The sequence below is a fragment of the Hydra viridissima genome, unplaced genomic scaffold (genome assembly GCF_058129835.1).
Source record: "Hydra viridissima isolate aposymbiotic clone 2 unplaced genomic scaffold, HvirCarnegie_v1 scaffold_7, whole genome shotgun sequence".
Classification (NCBI taxonomy): Eukaryota; Metazoa; Cnidaria; class Hydrozoa; order Anthoathecata; family Hydridae; genus Hydra; species Hydra viridissima.
Window position 1 is genome coordinate 17,020,011 of NW_028324306.1, and position 19,464 is coordinate 17,039,474.

Consider the following 19,464-nt stretch of genomic DNA (forward strand, 5'->3'; position numbering starts at 1 on the left):
AATAAATACAAAAATTTTAAAATTGTCTAACTTTTAACTCTAAATAAATTTGTTTTTAAATTTAAATAAAATTTTGATTAAAATTTTGGATACTTATGCATTGCAAAGGAAACACTTTTTGTTAGAAAAACCTGTTTTTAAGAATAAAACTATTCCATTAAACAGTGTTTTAAGTAAAGTATTAAAATATTTCGACTTAAAACACTATAAAGTGCAAGATAAGAAGAATATATTTGAAAGACGTAAATTATGAAAGATGATAAGAAAGTATGAAAAAAATGTATTTAAGAATATGAAGATCATATCAAGAGTATAAAAAAACAAAGAAAATGAAAAATTTATAGAGTATAACAGATATAGTCATCAAATACAGTCTTGTGCAAAAGTTTTAGGCAGTAACATTTCATACTCTTTTTAAAAAAAGGCCATAATATTTCCTATTTTATTTAAAAAAAAGACTAACGCCTGGTGCAAGATCTTAAGAGTTCTTTGCACTTAACTTTGTGTCAACTTTAGAGGACGTTAAGAGGCGTTATAATAAAATTCGTTTGATTATAAAGACGCTAGAATAAGTGAAGATCGTTTTATATTAAAGCTCAACTTTTTCAATTAATTTGTTTGGAACTACTTTAAAATCATTATTGTTAAAGTCTTTTCTACAGCAATTTATATTTCCCAGGTTTGTTTGGAGGTCATACTGAAAAGAAAAAAACATATCAAAATGTCTCCAGAAACCTAAATTTACGGCTCGTTTTGATTTGAATGCTTTTTACTAATTGGTTTTTATTACTTGTATTTATTTGCCAAAATCGGACAATTAAAGGTTCAAAAAAGTAGCTTTCTCAGACAAACTTAAGCTTTTTGGAAATGATGATAAAAACCATGCATGACAACATTTTGGCACAACAAATGGTACTTGGCACCAAAAATCCATATTCCAAAAAAGAGGCTTGGTTTGAGGAGCTTTCTTTTCAAAAGGAGTCAGACCATTTGTCAAGATCAACTGAAATATGAACGTTATTTACAAGGATGTTTTAGAAAACAATTTGCTATCATATGCTGAAAAAACAATCCCTTAGTAATAAAAATTTCAGATGGATAATGAGCCCAAACACTCATCTAAGTTATTAAAACTATGTTTTTCTGCTTTAAATGTCAGAGTTTTAAGCTGGTAATGTCAATCACTAGACTTAAACTTAATAGAGCACTTATATGAAACGCTAGATCATCAAGTTGGAAAGCATAGATATTCAAACAAAGCTGTATTATTCAAAACATTGAAAGAAGAATGGACAAAATTCCACCTTATTGCATTAATTGATTAAGGAAAGCCCCTTTGTTGTGCAGCTGTTATCACTAAAAAGGATACGGCTACAAAATAATATCATAAAATTTAGTTTAAGTCAATTGAAGAACATGAGGATTAATAACTTTTTTTTTAGTACAAAGTAGCTGGAAACTTTTGCACATGGAATAATAACAATTACTACATATATTCCCAAATATAAATAATATTCTTTTACTGTATTATTTTGTTTCCTATATCTCATAATTAGATCTCATAACGATAATAAATCGTTAGTTTTTTTTTCAAAATAAGAGTAAGAAAAATCGTTGGCGAGAAATTTTTGCACGCCATTGTACATCAAAAATACATCAGCTTTTTTGTCAATGGCTTCTATGAAAAATTTGTCAAGTTGTTAGATAGTAATACTCATAGTCTCAATGACACTAAACTAATGCATAAAACCAGGGTTCTGGAATCAGCTAGCTAATAATGCGACCCTAACTCCTGCGCCAACTCCAACCTTTAGTGCATATCCAACTCCAACCCTGACTTTTGTAAAAATTTATGGTATATATTACTAAATAAAAAAGATAGATAGCTATTTGCATCACATGTATAAGTTAAAAGAATATTTCTTAAACTTTCTTAGACCAAAACTTGTAGTTAGGTTTGCTTATGTAACCTATAGTAAGTTAGTAACCAAAGTTGTTTTGTAGATACAAATCATACTAACATAAATACACCATAACCTGTAGTTAGTACCCCATATAATTTTCATTTTTTATATTTTAAATATTGATCCAACAACGATTGAGGTACATTGTTGTCAATTCAATCAGAATTAAATCATTTGATACATAAACCTGTAGACTGTTGCTACCAGCCTTGTACAAGAGCCAGTAGCTAAATACAACTTTAAACTATTTTCGTATGGGAATTACTCTTTGATAATATACAAATGATAAATTGCTCTCACATCATAAGTAAATCATAAAGTGCTTTTGCATATTTACTAATTCACTTTATTCTTAATATTAAAAAATTATTTTTCTCTTACTACAAAGAGAGTTATTTTTCTCTGACTTTGCAACTCAGACTCCACTGGCCAGCTTAAAACTGAATGTTAGAATCACTTTTAACTGGACGACGAAAGCTTTTTCCTTACCATTTTTTAAGACAAGCTAATTAAAAAAAGTTGGATCGAAAATGTTTTAGGTAAGAGAAATATCTAATAACTACTAAGTTTATAAAATTTAATGCATTTTCAGCTTTTTCATGCAAAAAAAAAAAAGAAGATGTTGAGTTTTTATATCATTTTAAATAAGTTAAAGTACTTTAAAATGTAAATAAAAAAAGACATCAAAAAAACATATAGTTAAAAACTTCTAAGTCTATTACAAACTTAATAATCATTTGTCTTTGAAAACAAATATAAGTTTCACCTTTTTTAAAAGTCTTTGGATATTGCTCAGAAGGGAAGGCTAGATATCCTAAAAGTTAAAAAATAGTATAAAAACATTTTAATTTCTGCTGAAATCTTATCCTGCTTTTAGAAAAATTGCATTTGGTTGCTAGTGTTTTTTTTTATTATATTGCATTTTATGCAATCAGATTATACAATACAAACAGTCAAATGCAATCTATGCGTCAGAAAGCATAAATTCAAAGTTATAACAGATACATCCTCAAAAAGGTTAAATGGCCACTTCAATTTACTTTTTTTTCATCAAAAAGTTATTTCTTAAAATCTGCTAATACAATCTGTAGGTGCAGCCTGTAAATCTAGTGTTTAAGGTTTAAAATATGGGAGAAAACTGCTAACATTCTAACCAGCCATACTGGGACCAACAATTAACCCAATATTGTATCCTGAGAATATTAAACCAATACCAGTTGCAAGGTTTGTTCATCAGAAATCTCTGAGATACAAGCCTTTGCAATCACAAGAACTCCTTTAAAGAAAAATATCATTTAAAATTGCAGCTACTTAACATTAATGACTGAATAGAGAATGTGAAAATACACATTCCGAAAATTTTTATTGAAAGAAACCGGTGAAAAAATGAAAAACGTTTATGATCCTTTTGTTTTAAGAAGAGTTTTTATATTATAACTTTGCTTAAAGCCATTATATTTGCTTCAAGAAATACACATTCTCTAAATAGATTTACTTTTTTTCTCAAATCTGATTCAGTTGACTAGTTCTCATTCACTTACAGTAACCATTTTTATTCTTATTTTAAATGAGATCATATATCAAATGAAACAGCAAATAGATTATAAGAATGAAGCAAAAAATATTTTAGTCAAAAAATAGTTATGAGATATACAAAACCATGCAATAAAATTTTTGCAAATACAAATAGTAATATTTTATCACCCATGCTCAAACCCTGCAAAAATCTTGTCTCCACAGCCCATGTATAGTTGAAAGAAAAAGCAAACATCAGTGTTGTAACTGCAAGACAACATCCAGCCACAAGAAGAGATAACTTTCTTCCACATTTATCGCTAATATATCCCCATGTAAAGCTACAAAAAATAAAGTAATTAAAAAAAAAAAAATACTCAAGCGTTTAAATATTTTGACGAAAATAATTATTTAACGATTTGTCCAAATTATATTATTTAAAAATGTATTACGGATATTCAGTGGTAAGAGAAATATTAGAATCAACTTTAAATTTGATTGGCTTTTCAGGCTGAAGCATTGGATTTTTAGTTTTGCATTTAGATCAATAAAGAAATGTAGTTAGTCAACAAATGTTGATTTTTAGTTGTTGAAAAATAAAAAAACTTTGAAATTTCAATAACTTAATCTAAGGTTTTGAAATTTTGAGATAAGTTTCTGTTTTTATATCTACACAAAGTGCTGGCTGTCTTAAGACACAACATTCTATGATGTTTTATTACTGTTTTTAATGTTGCTTTTTTTACTTTGTATACCTATTTGTATACCTAGCAGCTTTATGACATTAACTTTTCTATGTTTTATTCTTAATTTTAAAATAATTTTTTTTGCTTTTCTGATGCTCACAGACCCAAGCTCAAGAAAAAGAGGCTAGAAGTCTTACTAAAATATAATGCATTCACTTAAAGGGAGATTGTAATGAAAGTTGGTTTTCGGCAGAGAGCAACTCATACTGTTCAAGAGAGAACTTGATTTGGGACTGCCTATACTCAGAAAAGCTGGACCTCGAGTCAGAAATTTGGTTGCATAATATTTGTACCAATTGATTTTCAAGAGGTGTAATACCAGAAAAATGGCTGCTCAAAAATTAACAAAGAGTGAAGCTGTTTCAATGCGCATAGAAACAATATAGTATCAAGGTTTCTTTCAGTTGAGTTGGCAATATCTCATCGAGTCAGTTTTTTTTAATTGCTGATCAAAAAAAAAAAAACAATAACAGTAAAAGCTGTATGTAAAAAAAGTAAAATAATCCAATATGAAGTTATAAAACAGACTTATGTCATTAAGTTTACTTTGCTCTAATCAGCAGCTATCCAGTGTTGGTGATCCTTGATCCTCTATAGACGTATGAATTCCAGTAAGGACTTCTTCCTCAGTCAGTGAATAGCGAATCTTGAATGGACCAGATTTTATATCTGACACAAATGGTGGTAGTCCTAAAATCATCCTACTCCACTCTACCCTAAAATTGCTCGCTAGTTATTTACCTGTTTATACTGCACTTCACTACTAAAAATTGATTGGTGCATTTTGACCACAGGTCTAGCGTTTCAGAAATAATTTCGCTTCTACATTAAACCTTCACTTGCTGGAATAAACTGTATTCTGGCCAAGATTATTGTTTTTGACAGTCTCTTTTGGGAGAATGCATCAAGTTTCAGCAGGGTTTATACTTAATTTCCTTTTTTGGATTTGAGTCTCCGATTCTTATTGCTAAATATCACAGAAAAAAAACAAACTATATAAAGACCAAAAATGAAACTCCTAGGTATGCAAATATTATTCCAAACAAAAAAAAAATATTTTTTTAAATAAGAAAATATTAGAATAGTGTATCTTTAGACAGATAGCACATTCGTACGAAAGAAAGAAAACCACACTAACTCACCTTTAAATTCAAAACGTTTTTATAAACTGCTTTTAAAAGAAAAATAATGTAAACTTTTTCATGAATTAAAATTGACTTTGGCAAGTAAAAAATTTTTACTGACTATATCTGGATGAAAAAATAGAAATTCTATGTTCCTGCCAGAGAAATCAATGAAACTTAAAGGCAGTTCTAATATTTTTCAGACTACTATACATTTTAATAGCAACATATTGTTTAAAATCTTTAAAAAGAGAATGAGACACATGTGAATAAGAACATGCTTTAAGACGTTGCAAAACATTCTTAGAAATTGTTTTTTTTAAATTTTATTATAATTAGATGACATTTTAACATATCAATAATGTAAAAAAACAACTTTTTTCGTTAGAGGCCGAGAGAGAAATCACATATTTTAACGGATTGCTCAGGAATTTTGTTGTTCAAGATAGGTATGTAAAGACATCTGACAAATTCTAGTATGTTGATGATATTGCCTAACGAAGATAGTTTGCAAAAAGCTAGGGTAACTAGAGCTGACCTAAAGTATCATAATATTTCATATGAAATCATAAAATTTGTTTTTTAGTTTCTAAAAAATAGATTTCAAATTTTATTAAAAAATCTAATTCCATTTTAGACCTATGATCATTTAAAGTTTAAAGCTGAAGATGTTTCAATTAAAAATGCAGAAAGTCATGTATATCAAGATTGTTTTGCATAAGCAGGACAAAGAATTCCTGTATAAAGTTTTAAAAACAAAAGAATTAGACAGGCATTGTAAAACCGATATCCCCTTAAACACAAAGCAAAGTTCTGATCGTTTCTATCTAAAACTTCAGAACACTTTATCTTTAAAAACGTTTGGTCCAAAGCAACTTATTGCAAGAAAAACTTAGTAATCCATTTTTTTCTTTGGATATATTGTACAAACTTTAATTAAAACTACATACCAGCTAAAAATTTTTCCGTTAAAAAATCTGGTTAAAAATTTTTTTTTAAAAATGAGTTTAAAGCGAATTTTTGTAACTATTTTGTTATGATTTTTAAGTAATCACAATAGAATTGAAGTTGCACAATTTCTGAGAAGTGAGGGAGCATGGAAGTATGAAATATGGTTTCAATATTAAACTGATTGAAAGAAACAAGCTGATAGGAAATTCGTTCAATATTGATGAATTCTCATTAATGAGAATTCATCAATATTGAACGAATTTCATAATGAGGTAAGTTACCTACTACCAAAAAAAAGAGCCTGATATCAAAATAGATGTAAATGGAAGGCAGGGATTCCTTAGCTACTTTCTATCAATCACTCAAAAATCTGAGTAAGAATAATAACAATATCCAAGAGAAACTTGGCAAGGATAAGTCTAATTCAACAGCTAAACTGCGAAACTTGCAAAACTTACAAAAACCATTCAATAAATAAAGTTAATTTTGTTTTTTACGCCAATTATAAAGGCTTCGGTTACTGGACGCCAATTATAAAGGCTTCGGTTACTGGACGCCAATTATAAAGGCTTCGGTTACTGGACTGAACAAGTTCTCAAACAAATGCATAAGGGTTTCAATCACTTTTTGAAAATAAGTTGGAAAGTGTAGCCCACACTATGTTAATGCACTGAAATATACATTAAAAAGTACAATGTTAAACCTACTATGAACAAACATTTGACATGGTTTTGTGTTGTTAAATATCAATAGTCATAATCTACATATAAAACCCAGAAAGTTCTTTTTTTATGATATTTAAGAGATTGGATTAAATCCTTCTTTATCCCTAATAGTCATCACTACTAGAAAAGGGGAGTTCTGGGACAAAATCATTTTTTCATCACTGTTGCTAAAAATTTGATAATCGCGAGGTGAAAATTTTCTGGTACAAAATCATTATTTTTTTATCATCGTTGTGAAAATTTTGTTAATCGTGGGGTTGAAAGTTTTCTGGGACAAAAATTCCGACGACAAAAACATATTTTTAATTTTTTCATGACGTGACATAACGCGTAATGAAAAAAAAAATTAATTTTTGTAAAGGTCTTTAAATCTTGAGAATCAGGCGTAAAAATAGGCTTGTCCGAGAACAAGGTAAAAGCTTCCGGATTGATCGACTTGAGCGTCACCGGAATTGAGAGTGACGACGAGCCTTCTGCCGGCTGCGACGCTGGGCATGGAGTCTGCTTCTGCAAAATTTCTGTAAAAGGAAATGGTGGTGGTGGATCCGATCGAAGCATTGGATTGATACAGCAGCCCAGTCGATTTGTTGTTGAACGAGGATATGTTTAATCCGTTCCACGAGGACAAGTAAAAATCTTCAAGTCCAGATGAGGAAAAGATGCATTTGCTGTCGGCGTCGTAACCAGGAAAAGTGTTGTAGTTGTTTGCACTGTAAGGTGTCCAGGGGCTAAGGACAGTGCCGTTTCCTGGAGGTAAATTTCCGTCGTACATTCGGACTCTTGACTCCCACCAGTTTCCAGAAGCTCCAGTGACGTGCATCCTTATGTATTTAAAAAAAACTCCATTTCCATTTCCATTGGTGTTCAGCAAAACATATTCGTTTCCGTAAGTCGTTTGAAAATATCTGAACGTCCTGCAGTACAATTTAACGGAGGAAAGGAGAGGAGGGATGGAGGTGAATGTGGAAATGAACGGTTGAACCCAGTAAGTAATGGCTGTAGTATTATTATTGACCAATTGGATGGTCAAGCTTGATGTAAACGGCAAGTCGACGGTAAAATATCCTCCCAAGGAAGTGGTGTTGAAAAAGTTGCATCCTTGCAAAGAGTTGGCGTAAAAAGGACCGCCTAGAGGGGAAAAGAGCAAGTCACAAGCAAGAGCAGCGACGTCTACACCAACAGCGTCAGTGGTTGTTGAATAATTTCCCACTCTGATTTCTCCGTCAGCCAATATCCGAATAAAAACATATCCGGGGACGTTTGTTCCAGTTCCACTCAAAGCAAGCCATAATCTTCTTAGAATACCAGGACCGTCTACATAGCTAAAGACTGGTGCGGTGGTTGATCCTGCCACCGTTTGCGATTTTAACCCCAAGGATGAAAATCCTGAATTGGGAACAAAACCTATGAAGTTTGATTTTTGGGACAAAACGTCCGCGTCACTTTTTGTCGCGGCGTCTTGTGCATTTGAAGGGTTTAGCACGTTGATCAATTTATGCGAATTTAAATCCATGTCCGCAGTCCCCACAGTAGTTCCACCACCTGAAGCGTGCGTGTCCACGTAATTTTTTGTGGCTGAATCTGAGGCTAAAGTGGGTTCTGCCAAATTGGTCAATTTGTGTGACGTCATGTTGTCGTCTGTGTATAAAATATTGGAATAAGCCACTCGAGTTTCGACGTAACCTTTTGTGGCAGCATCGTGAGAAGTGGTTGGATCTGTAACATTGATCAATTTGTGGGAATTTAAATCCAAGTCCGCAGTGATGGTGCTCGTTCCGTCAGTTTTGACATGCATGCTCGAGCTGACGTCGACGTAATTTTTGGTGGCGGCGTCGTGAAGATTGGTCGGTTCGTTCAAATTGATTGCTTTTTGAAAATTCAAATCCAAGTCCGCAGCTCCAATTACAGTGCCAGTTCCTCCTCCTGTCGAATGCGTGTCCACGTAATATTTTGTGGCTGCGTCGTGTGAGTTGGTTGGTTCTGCCAATTTGATTATTTTGTTTGAGTTGAAATCTAAATCTGCAGTAATGGTGCTGGACCCATCCGTTTTAATATAAACGTTGCTTGTTGAGTCTGATGCAAGATTGTCGAAATAAGCGCTGAATTCGTTTCTGTTGAATTTGTCAATCATTTTTTAAAGGGGTAAAAAAATTTTTTAAATTCAATTTTCAGTCACCAAAGGGTGTTGACGACGTGTTGAAGGCTGTTTCCCTCTTCACATTTTTTCAAGACGTAAAGGCACAAGTGACCGCAATAAGACGTGTCTCCAAATTGGACCCTTTCGCTGTTGTAAAAGACAGGGCTTTTTAAATAGTCGACGAGCTCGACGAGAGGGGGTTGAGCGTAAGAGTCAAAGCTGAACTTTGCGTCTCCGTCTTTGTACCAGCACACCCAATGAAATCCTCCCGTGCTCGAATCCCCCATGTTGATAATCCCGCATTCTTTTTTTCTTGGTTTTTTAGGTAATATGTCTCTGATAAAAACTCCACGAAAGTTTTTTATTTTTAGTTTTTTTGCTGCTTCCATCAATTGAAAATTGGTCAAAGCCTCGTTCGGCAAAATAACTCCTTCCACATTGATCATTTTGTTTATTTTTTTAATTTGTTAATTTTTTTTTGTCACTTACCTTTTTTCCTTTTTTTAATTTGTTCCCTCATTTTTTTCACTTACCTTTTGTTCCTTTTCTTTTAACTTGTATTGACCATAAGCTAACGTGTGTATTCCATCTTCCAAAATGATTCTTTTGTCGTCGTCGGAGCTGAGAGAGATTTTGTTTATTTCCACCGTGAAAATGTTGTGCAAATTGGATTGGATGACTCTCATTTTGTTTACTTTTTCTTTTTTGGTTTCGAGACATTTTTTGTAATCGTCGTGGGTAATGTATCTGTCGACATCTGTTTTGACACCTTTGCATTTTTTGCATATTTTTTCTTGTTTTTCTTGATGTATTTTTTAAGATTACAATTTTGACCGGAGACCGACAAAGTCTTCAACCTGTTTTCCTCCGGTTTCGTCTTTAAACATCCCAATGACCTTTTTGTTTAAGCCTACTTTGAACCCAACTCTTTGAATGGCTGGGTGGTTTTTGCTAAAATCGCTCGTGTCGAACTTGCTTTCCACATCGTCGGAAATGTCTTTGTAAAAATCGTCCGTTTTTATTTCCTAAACCAGCGAGTCCGTGTCTGTTATTAACAATTTTGCTTTCCCGGAATATTTTTTTCTAATGTAATCGTAGTGGAATTCAAACATTAAAGTTTTGCTCAAATCTAAAATGGACATTCCCAAATAAATTGGTTTGTTGTAAAAAATATTTGTTCTTTTCATGTGAACGGCAACCATTTTTTTGTCGAAAATTGTGTCTGTCGCAATTTGGTTTTGCAGATAATTTAACTGCTTCTTTTTTTTTTTGTCACCAGTCTCACATCCACTCTCTTTTCAATGTTTTCCATTGTTTTTCCAAACACCGAATTGTTCATCAGCTTGAAAAATTCCTTCTCAAGTTCGCTGGTGGCTTTTGTTCTTAAATCGGTGTTTAGGTCAATGTACGGTTTCATCCAATCCCGTTGCTCAAATTTTATTCCACGATGAATTTTGGAGATGACTAGTCCCAATCGCTCGTACAATTTCAGGTTTTTGCAGTGAAGGACATAATTCTTTTTGTCGTTTAAATTTGGAACGAGTTTGTCCACTTTTCCAATTTTCATTCTCTCAGGAGCCAGAGGGTAATCGTTGTGTTCGTCGTGAAGATTTTCTGGATAATCCAAATCAACTTCCAAAATGCAAGGAACCGACTTCCAATCGGAAAGTTCGTCTTTTGTCATCCATTCGAAACCGTGAGTGGGAAGAGGTTTGCACATAGCCCATCCGTACAAGTTGTTGGCGTCCAAGTATTGGATAAATTTAGACGGTTGGCTTGGATCGTACGAGTCACCCATGTATTTGTTGTTCGATTTTCCATGCCTGTTTGAAATCATGCTGATTCCTCCACGGGTTCCTTTTTGTATCATTCGAAGCATGTCTGAGTCGCTCAACAACTCCAATTTTATTTTTGTCATTTTCAAGCAAGCGTCCCATGCCAACCCGGGAGATGTGTAATACCAAGCTGGATCGAGCTTGTAATTTTTAATGCAAACGTTCCTAAAATTTTCAAAGACATCCGCCAGAATCAAAACGTCTGACGCGTTGTACAAATCGTGATAATCTCTGAACGTTTTGCATTGAAACACGTTCCAAACCTTTTTCGCATGCGCGTAATTTTCGTCGCTTATTTCCTCGTGGTTGAGTTTTGAGAAAAACGCTTCTTTTAGAGGCAATTGCGTTTCTTGAAATTTATCGAATGTGTTAACCCAATTGTAAGGGTAAACGCCTTTTTTACGAAGCAAATCGAATTTTTCTCCTTCATAATATTTTGCGAGGTTTTTGAACTGTTCCGGCTTTAAATTTTTAGACAAAGCATCCAAACCGAAGGAAAGGAATATAAAACTGTCGATGAATCTCAATTCAATTTTTTTTTCTTTAGGTTTTCCATCTTTACCAATGTACTCTCCCACTTTGATTTTTTTTGAGAAGTTGATGTATTTTTCCTCGTTGCATGGAATGCAGGTTATTTCTCCTCCCAATTTTTTGATAAACAAATGGCTGTCGTAACCCGACAAATTGTGAAAAACGACAGGAACGAATTTTAGATTTTTGTATTTTAAATTGCATTTGTTGTGAGCCGCTCCTCGATATTTTCCAGTAAAATGGCAGTGATCGCGCACTTTTTCTTTATCGAGAATTTTTTCTTCGCAAATGTGACAAACTGATGCGGATTTAAAATTATTTTCATCGTCTTTTGTGAAAACCATATTTTTTTTCAAGTTTTTTCCAAAAATTTCTTTTATTTCTTTTTCCAAACTTTCGACAAAAAATTGTGCTACGTCTTGGTTCTCGTTTGACGATTCGGAAATAAATATTTCGCTGCTATAAACGGTTTCGTCAAAACATTTTATGTAAAATGAAAAGGAACTTGGAACGTGCCTTTGAAACATTTTGGCGTAAGACTGGTCTGGATTTTGTTCGCACGAGTCTATCGGTTTGGTAAAACATTCAAAATCCGCGTAAACTATAAATTGAACCCTCATCGAGTTACCTAGGTTCTCAAATTTTATGAATGATTTTTTTTGGAGGAAGAACCATTCGAACCGCGTCATGCTCGTTGCAATAGGCTGAATGTTTTGAAAGATCCTCCTTGCTTTTCATCCCCTGCAAGCAATTTCTACAATAACATTTTTTTCCGTTTTTTTTGGATGCTTGGGAGGAAATGAGTCAACTTAGATTTTTTATCAGACAATAATGATTTGTTTTTTCGTCTGAAATAAGCAGCAAATCAATTTCATGTTTTCTGTTCAAACATTTGGATATTTGCAAAGGATAAATGGATTTATTTTCTTACCCGAAAACGTTGATGCTGATTTCTGGATTATTTTTTTCAAATTTTTTGATTTGATCGAGTTTGACTGGAAATTCAATCCCTTCCCAATTTAAATTTTTCGATTTTTCAATCAAGTCTTTGTCAATTCTTTCTCCATGTTTTTCTTTCATGTTCTGCGCTCTGGTGACGCTCCACTTGAAACATTCGTTGTCTTCGCTTTCCAGGTTTATGATTGCTTTTTTGCTTGCCAGAAAGTCGTCGAGAGGAATGTATGATCGACCTCCGATGGGCTTGTAATCAATTAAATTATTTTCATTTTCAAGATGGCAGACACTGTGCAATTCGAACCCATTTTGTTGTATTTGACCATGTTTTCCAGGATTTCCTCTTTTGCTTTTTCGTAAAATTCTCCCAAATCCGTCGACTCCAAAATAATACTAGCTTTTGACAAAAAAGGTACAATTCGATGCACTTCCTCTCCCGTAGTAAGGCTAACGCTTTCCATATCGCAAGTCAAAACAAGGATCGCTTTTTTATTTTTATTTTCTTGAAGAACTTTCATCGCTCCGTCTTTTGCCAAATTTAAAAAGGTAGAGGCGTCTTTATGGTTTTTTTCAACTTGATCCGAAAATTGTTTGGCAATATGCTTCAACGCGTGATCGGTCAACTGAAAATGAATGCGTGGTTTGACAGGTCTCGGAGCTGGAACCGGCCTTGGAGCAGGAACCGGCCTACCAAATACAACGTGTTTGAGAGACTTTATCGTTTTTTCCACTGCATTTTTTACCACAGTTGGAACGTATGGATCAACGAGAGAACTTATTTGATTTAAACTGTTGGAGATGTAGAATTGTTGTGATTCTTGAAAACCAGTCAGGTATTGGAGCAGGAACCGGCCTTGGAGCAGGAACCGGCCTTGGAGTAGGAACCGGTCTTGGAGCAGGAACCGGCCTTGGAGCAATAACCGGTCTTGGAGCAGGAACCGACCTTGGAGCAGGAACCGGCCTTGGAGCAGGAACCGGCCTTGGAGCAGGAACCAGTCTTGGAGCAGGAACCGGTCTCGCATCTGTCGTTCGTCTACGAGCTACAGGATGAGGGCCAATGACAGGCCTTGTTGTTTTTATGACCTCAACGAGCTGTTCCCTGGTCATTTTTGAGAAACCTTTTATCGCCCGTTCTCTAGCCTGACTTTTCAATGTTGTCACTGAGACTTTTTTTTCTTTAACAGTTTTGTTTTCCATTTTTTCTTTGCCAAGAAAATTATTTAACTCAAAATCAATTTTTTGTGTTTTTTCATTTTTTCGCATTTTGTTTTCCATTTTATTATGCCAAGAAAATTTTTTTTCAAAATCAATTTTTTTTCTTTTTTCCGAGAATTTTTTCAATTCTTTTTTTTCCGAGAATTGAAATTTTTTTTTCGGACTTAGATATTTTTTTTTATTTTTTCGGATTTTTTTCTGTTTTCGAGTTTTTCAGAATTTAAAATTTCAATCTTTATTCCATTTTCCACTTTTCCATCTTGACGCTCCAAACATCTCCAGCCATGCCCCGTATTTTTCATCGCTTTGTAAAGTGATCCGTATTCAACCACTTCCTCGGTTTCGATGTTGGTCGTTTTCACAGAAACAGGTTTTTTTCGAATTGAACCAAGCCTCTCGTATTTTGGATCGATCGAGTTTTTTGAACTTTCCGTTTTCGCATTTTCCGTTTTTATTTTTTTTTTCGGTCGACCCACCGGCTTGTATTCTTTTGCACCTTCCAAAAGCAAATCTTTGCTTACAAGATTGTTCTCAACCGCAATCAGCATCAAAGTCAATAAGTTGTTTGAGGTTTTTGTTACTCCATTTTCCCTCAGCAAATTTTTCAGATAATTTTTTGTTAGTCTCATGTTTTATTTTTAAAAAGAAAAAAATTTTTTAAATCATTTTTTTTGTCATGAATCTCATGACGGTCTTTCTGACCTAATAAACAGCGTTCATGTTGGTTCCGTCTGAAACAAATTGGATCAATTTGTCTGATATGATCACTGCGAAAATAACGGTGCCGTCTGGCACTGCCTTTCGGAATTTTAGGTTGACAACCAATTCAGCTGTTTCAGAAACAACTCTTTCCTTTTGCTTGCTGATGTCGACAAAAAACAACGGAAACAAATTTTTATATTCAAGCAGAGACAATCCAGATAGGCAAACAAGCTCGTTTGTGCCGTAATATTTTTCGTCAAACAAGAACGCATCGGAATGAGCCATGACAATTTTCTTTTCTCCAAAATTCAAGTCGTAATTGTAATTTGGATATTTTATCCCGTTGACGGTAACGAAAAAATTGCTTACATCGCAATGATCAAATACGGCTGAATTTGCGGTTTGACTTGAAGTTCTGTTTGTTTGAAGGTCAAACACGATAAATCTCGGAGCGCTTTTGTCCGTTATCCTTCCAAGGGTCCAGGTGAATTCTGATAGACCAGCTGGAATGGCTTGCCTTTCGACTTTGTTTGCTTTGTAAGCCACTGGAACGGAAATTTTCTTTGCCATTAAATTCAAAAATTCGGATTTTTTCAAAACATCCAGCTCAATTCTAGGCATAAAAAGTCGGAGTTTTTTGATGTCGATCATTCCTGCGGCAACAGTTCCAGCTCTGTAAATGGCGTCGTCGTATTCTTTTTTTGTAAAGGTGATCGTGTGTCTGAATCCATAAACGACTTTGTCTTAAGTTTCGCAAAAACCAAAAATGTGTTTTAAAGGTATCCTGTAAGAAAATGCGCCAATGGACGTGGTGTCTGCAAACAAGTGGTCTCGTCTGACAACGAACCCCACGCTTCCAGTAGCGTTTGAAGTGTCTTTGTACCACATTTGCTTCAAACCATTGGCAAGCTAAAAACCAAAAGGATATTTCAACAATCCAAGCATGGTTGTTCCCTGACCTGGGTACATGACTCTCTCCACTTGCTGCCCCGATCAGTCGTAAGTGACGTCACTGAACAAATACATGATGGCGTTGTTTACCAGAGCAATTTGGTCTGCTGCCGCGTTAGCGATTCCGTCTGCTTTTTTCAGAACCCCTTCAACGAGGATGTTTGCCTCAGACGGAAGTGTCTGCACAGACTGGCAATCAATCTCAAAAACGATCGATCCTGAAGAATTTATATCGAGATTTGTTGGAAGGTACTCGAAAAAATCAACTTTTTCAATGCCGGTGTCGTACTCGGGCATTTCATCAACTCTTAATCTGTCGGTTTTTATCATTTTTTAAAATGAGAAAAAAAATTTTATGTCATTTTTAATTCGTGAAAAAAATCACGCAATCAAAAGCCCGCTTCCCATTTTGACTAGATCTCGGATTCTAGCGGCGTTCTTTTTCGTCATTTTCTTTTTTACTTGAATGGACGAACCAAACATTTTTTTATGCAGCTCTTCCATCGGATTAATATTCGCATACTGACCCACCTTTGTCGCTTCGTTCACAATCGCGCTGGCCAATTGGTTTGGATTCACTGTCCCTGTCTTGGCGTAAACTTTTTCAATCACTTTTTTTCCTTTGTCGATGGCAACGTCTTTGGCGGTTGATATGGCAGAAAAAGCCAATTCTTTTCCAGCAGATTTGGCGGCGGTGATCGCTTCTCTTCCAATTTCGCTTGCTGCTGCCTTTCTTAATAAATAAAGAGACGCTCTCGATGCGTTTGAAGCTATCATTCTCCTAAAAAAATTTTTAATCGTGTCCACGATTCCTCCACTTCCGACAACGTTCTTTTTTAAATATCTTCTGTTGTTCACAATTAGCATTTTTTAAATGAGAAAATATTTTTTTAATTTGCCAGCGAATCTGGATTCATGTAATTTAAATCCGTCGTGTTTCACGACTCGATGTATTTTTGAATCGATCGGTATTCCTCTTTGTTTATTTCCCCCTACCTCAAAAGCTCGTCACAAATGGCGACAGCTTCGTTTCTCGATGCGATATTTCCAGCATGTCCTGCGGCGATGCTCAAGCTTAGTCTTTGCGCAAGCGCATTCGGATCGCTCGGAAGAATGATCACTCCACGACCTTTTATCCCCCTCGTTTTTGCGTAAATTCTTTCCCAAAGTTTTGAAATAATCGTTTCCCACTTTTCACTTCTCGAAGCTTTTGGTATGTTTGGTTTCCCTTCTCTCTCCATTGCATGCGTTTCGACCAGTATTTTTTCATACTTTTTCAAGTCCTCGTCTGTTACCTTTGTTTTATCAGGCTTGGATCTTATGATCAACTCCCAAAAACCTACCGTCCCATTGTACTTTTATCCATCAATAATGATGTCGTTATTATCGATAAAAATTTCTTTGTTTCCAATAAACGTTTTTCCGCGTTCTTTTGCGTGAATTCCAAAAACTCTGTCTGCAGAAAATTTTTTGGCTGCGTATTTTGACAAATATTCCAATGCTGTATTTCCAACATTCAATTTTCCAAAAGCTTTTTCAGCACTTTTTAAACTTTCAGAAGACGTCTCGCTTTCTGGGTAAGTCAAAGCCAGTGGACTGTTTCCAACCTCTTTGTATGCGATGCTCTTTAGCTCGTTTTTCACTTTTTCGTTGCTTTCGATGAGCGGCTCAAAAAAACTTGGACAAATCAGTCTGATAATTTGCATCTAAAATGTTCGCGTTGAGGCTCTCATTGTAAATCTTTTCCTTGTTAGCCATATAATTTTTCACAATCTCATCTCTCGTTTTTTTGTCTTGTATTCTAAAGAAGGACTTTTTTTTAAAAATACTGAGAAAAAAAACTTAAACAAAAACGAAAACTCGTTTGTGTTTTTTGTTTATTCGCCTTTTTTAAAAAGGTTGTTAAATGCTTGAATGGCTTCTTCTCTTCCTTTTTGGATCAGTGACTCTTTGGCCAATTCGTCAATGTTGCTTTTTGTTTTTGTTCGGATTTCTTCGGTCATGGTTTTAAACTTTTGAAGCTCGCTGAGAATTAATTCGTATTCAGAATCGCTAACAAATCCGTCCATGAGCGATTTTGAAATGTGATCGCTAATCGTGTTCAATTTTGACTCGGAAAGAACTTTTAACTTTTCATGCTTTTCAGCCTTCAACATCATTTTTTTGTTTTGTTGATTTCCGAAAATGGACAAAGCATCCATTCCAACAGCAATCCCCTCGCACGCAATCGAAACTGGAGTGGCAACGACGGTTGACAAAAGTGCAATTCCTGTAATTCCCAAACCAATGCACATCGTTTGCAATCCGTCTTCTGCGAAACGAATAATTTTTGCCAATCGATGGTACTTTTTGCTCAAAGCCATTCTTTTCACTTTTTCATCTTCCATTTCTTTTTGGATCTCGCTTATTTTTTGAAGCCGGTAAATATGTACTCCATCGGAAGGTGCTGTTGGAAGAACTGGGTAAATTTTTTCAGTGTTTTTTATTATCTCCATCTTTTTAACAAAGACACATTTTTTTAATTCGAATCGATGTGATTTATTTTACAAAGCTTTTCGCCTTTTTTGATTATGACGTCATGGATGCTGTTGTTGTTCACATCCAAAATGATTTCGTCCACGGACTCTGAAAAAATAGCATCGTTTTTGTAAAAGTTCAATTGATCGCTGATTTTGTTCATTAAAGTGACGACAGCAATTCCTTTGTCCAAATTCAATCCAACGGACAACGATATTGTCGTGTGAGAAAGAGCAGCAAATTTAATGTCTTTCTGAGCAAAAATCTCATGCTGTCCGTTTACGTTGAAATAGGTGGGGTGTTCCAACTTTTTTTTTACCACAATAATATTTTTCGGATTTTTTTTTTCCAACTCTTTGATTCTCTCCTCCAAATGTTCCAAATGAAAATTAAAACTTTGATTCACTGCTAAGACAACATTTTTAAAAAACTTGTGAGGGGCATGCATTTTTAATATGAAAAGAAAATGTTTTAAATCATTTTATTTTCAATTTTTTTTTCGTGTTTTCACATTTCTTTGTCAGATTCCCATTTTTTTAAATTCCCCCAAATCCAAGTCATCTTGCGCATCGACCTTGGCTCCGTTTTGCAAAAGCAATTTGACCATTTTGACATGACCGTATTGAGATGCTAAGCGCAACGGCGTCCAATTGTCACCTTGAGCGTTGACATCGGCTCCATTTTGCAACAGCAATTCAACCACTTTGACATGACCGTTTTGAGATGCCATGTGCAGAGACGTCCATTTTTTTTTAGTTTGAGCGTTGACCTCGGCTCCGTTTTGCAACAAATAGTCGACAACGCCAACGTTACCGTTGATAGATGCCAAGTGCAACGGAGTCTCTTTTTCTTTATTGCGCTCGTTGACCTCAGCTCCGTTTTGCAACAGCAATTCGACCATTTTGAGATCGCCTTTTTCAGATGCCAACTGCAACGGCGTGCATTTTTCTTCATCTTGCGCATTTACATTGGCTCCTTTAAGCAACAAAAATTCTACCACTTCGACATGATCGTTTTCCACGGCAATGTGCATCGGCGTTTGATTGTATTTATCTTGCGCGTTAACATTGGCTCCTTTTTGCAACAGAATTTTACACTTTTAAGATTGCCTTTTTCAGATACCGAGTGCAACGGCGTCCATTTTTTTTCATTTTTCGCATTTTTAGCAATAGCCACTTCGGGAATTCTATACTCATGCATTTTTATATAAAAAAAAAATTTTTTTAAATCATTTTATTTTCAATTTTTTTTCTTAGTGTTTTCACATTTCTTCGTCAGATTCCATTTCTCCCAAATCCAAATCGTCACCCATGATGCTTTGAACTGAAGGTGCATTTTTTGCAATGACCACTTCTGGAATTCTAACCTGAATGGACTCAATCTGTGCTCCGACAAAAACACCTTCAATTTTCAAAGAGGCAACGGCGTAGCACTTTTGTCGAACATATTCCAAAGGATTTACTTTCACAAACTCTTTCGTTTTCTTTTTGAAAAACATAGGAGAAACTTTAATGTTTTCGTTTTTCTTTGTAAACAATTTTCCGAAAAAAATTGGTGCTGCGTTTGGATTATCGGATTTGTTTTTTAAAATGGACAA

The 19,464-nt window shown here is 34.6% G+C and overlaps 1 pseudogene; it reads right to left on the bottom strand.

The window, feature by feature from the left end:
• The window catches only part of LOC149886398 (uncharacterized), a 44,359-nt pseudogene that overhangs the window by 11,569 nt on the left and 13,326 nt on the right, over positions 1-19,464 (bottom strand).